Genomic DNA, 2,817 nt, shown 5'->3' with positions numbered 1-2,817 from the left:
GTGTTAACATCTGAAGTTAAATTAAGATCACTTATCCTTCAGGTTAAATCCTTGGGGTTTCTGGGATGGAACAAACATCTTTGTGAGCAAAGTCTGGCTGGAAATGACATCCCCACCTAACAGCTGCTACAACTCTCAGGCACACTGGAGAGGTGCTCACCGTCATCCTCACAGTCACTGGGGTGCAGGGTGGGGCTATCCTCACAGTCACTGGGGTGCAGGGTGGGGCTCCTGACTTCCTCTTTTCAACTTATATTTTCCTAAGTGGCCAGGTGGTAGGACTTTGCTTATTATAGGGAAAAGAAACCTGCCCACCTGTGAAACATCCTTCTACCCTCTCTTCCTCCTGTTTAGACAGTGTGTGTGTGTGTGTGTGTGTGTGTGTGCGTGTGTGTGTGTGTATGTGTGTGTGTGTAGAGAGAGAGAGAGAGAGAGAGTCCTTTCTTTGTCTACAGCTTGCAGGGTGAAGGAAAGCTTGGAGTCCCCACAAACTAAGTGTGAATGTGACGGTCTGCCTCCAGGCATTCAGTCCACAAGGAAATGACGTGTGCTTTTGGGCTGACTTCTAAACGTACACCTGGCCTTGATCACCCAGTCTCCAGACATGGTGTGTGTTGATCTTGGGGTGCAAACAGCTGCTGGCCTTGAAGGCGTCTGAGTAACCATGGAGACAGGAATAAAGACACCAGTGAGTGTGGCAGAATCAGGTGGCTAGTCTCACTTAAGGTGGCAGGGTTGATGCAGCTTTGACAGATGATGGAAGTGTGTCACTAGGTCTGTCTCTCGCTGAGTCAGGCGGCTGTGCTTCACAGTGAGTGTCCTCTACTGAGCCCCCGTTGCGTTGACTGCTTTATTCCTTGTTTAACCCTGATGTGAGCTGGGAGGTGCTGTGGGATGGTTGCTGGTCAGGCACAGAGACAGCAGGGGGCTAGTCCCTGACCGCAGGTAACTTACCCTGAGCAGAGGCTGTTTAGACTGGCATTGATAGGAAGCTTCCCGAGCAAAAGCTGGGAAAGTCCTGGGCAAACTGGGGCAAGGTGGTTACTCTATTGGGGGAGATTTATAACAAATATGTAGTAAAATGTAATAGTTTCTAAAGGTAAGAGATAGGCGTGGTATTTTTGAGGAATAATACCTCTGGCTTGGAATTTTGAGGCAGGAGGATTGTGAGTCCCAGTCCAGCCTGGCTTACACAGGGGAGACTTTGTCTCATAAAAATTATATATATATATATATCACAGATACATATTTATACGTGTATGCGTGTGTACACGTGTACATGCCCGCGCACGTGCATTTCAACAACTTACTTGTCGGGGAGATCCCATAACCGTGAAGGCAGTTTTCCCAGGGTAAGGCTTATCCACTGCACTATGGATATTCTGACCCTTCAATTTACAGCCCAATGTGGGAAACTTGACTACCTAATTTGTAGCAGTGAGGGACTTTGTTCCTGCTATCCCCGAAGAAATAAAATTGAATAAAACCTTCAAATGGTAACATGCACAGATTGGTGCTGCGAGGGGATGAGGAAGGGCCGAGGGCCTGGGAGGGTTTGGGGAGTGGCCGGGGATCTGAGGAGATCACCCGAGGTGCCATGAAGGCCCAAAGACTGTGGGAACGGGGATAGCCTGTACAACTGAGGAGCAGAAGGCAAGCCAACGAGACTGGAGTGGACACAGAGGGAGGAGACAGTCAGGGCACCTGGCAGGCTGTGTCTCCCAGGCCTCTGCAGAACCCTACTGCCAAGCCAGCAACATCTCACTCATGTTCTGTGGCTGCTTTTATTCTAGGTGCTTCCTATGACAACCCATTCTGCCGTAACATTATCCTGCCTTTGTCACAGGTGAGAAACTGAGGCACAAGAAGGCATGAGAATTCTCCCATGACCAAACAACCACCAGAGAGGGACGCCAGGCCTCTGGCCCAAGTGGCCTAGCCACCTCCTCCTCCTCTCACTGCCTGCTCTTTAGAAGATGGCCTAGATCAGATTCCAGGGTGGGCCAAACCCTAGCTGTGTGTCCCATCTGCTTCCGACCCAAGTCCAAGACATCACTCTGCGGATGGGCTTGCTATTGCATTATCTGCAAGTGGTAAAACCAGGAAGGTGGAATAATAATGGCACACTGACCCCTCCCCCCCATAGAGTTTCTCAGTGTAGCCCTGGCTGGCCTGGAACTCACTCTGTAGACCAGGCTGGCCTTGAACTCAGAGAGAGATCCACCTGCCTCTGCCTACGGGGTGCTGGGGTTAAAGGTGTGCTCCGCCACCAGCACCACATGGCTGACCTTTTATTTTTTTAGATTAAAACTATTTGTATGTGTTCATGTGTCTCTCTGTGTGTATGCCACATGTGTGCGGGTACCTACAGAAGCCTGAAGAGGGAGTCAGATCTCCTGGAGCTGGAGTTACAGCCAGCTGTGAACGGCTCAGTGTGAATTCTAGGGTCCAAACTCAGGTCCTCTGGAAAAGGAGCCAGCTCTCTTACCTGAGTTAGCCTTTCAAACTTTCACTATATCACCCTCAGGGTGTTGTTCTTATGCCTTGCTGAGCGCAGCAACCATTTAAACTACCCAGCTGCCAAGGCTGTTATATCTGTAACCAAATAACCAAATTACTTGGTGGGGTATGGCTTGCTTTTTTTTTTTTTTTTTTTTTTTTTTTACCATTTCTGATAAAATGTTTGCACAACTCTGTATGGGGGAATAAGGAGTTCCAGCAATAAAAATGAACGAGGATAATTTGTGTGTTGGCATTTCTACAATAGAATGTCAAATATTTCATTCCCCAGTGATACTGAGTCTTTACAAGCTCACT

The 2,817-nt window shown here is 48.6% G+C and overlaps 1 non-coding gene across 1 annotated transcript; it reads left to right on the top strand.

The window, feature by feature from the left end:
- The first annotated feature begins 1,302 nt into the window (after nucleotides 1-1,302).
- LOC119799622 lies at nucleotides 1,303-1,466 on the top strand. The gene has a single exon (XR_005282902.1). It is a non-coding gene; the product is annotated as a U1 spliceosomal RNA (small nuclear RNA).
- Nucleotides 1,467-2,817: the final 1,351 nt, after the last annotated feature.

This window comes from Arvicola amphibius, chromosome 12 (assembly GCF_903992535.2).
Source record: "Arvicola amphibius chromosome 12, mArvAmp1.2, whole genome shotgun sequence".
Classification (NCBI taxonomy): Eukaryota; Metazoa; Chordata; class Mammalia; order Rodentia; family Cricetidae; genus Arvicola; species Arvicola amphibius.
Note: the sequence above shows the minus strand (reverse complement) of the source record. Positions and strands in the feature narration are given on the sequence as shown.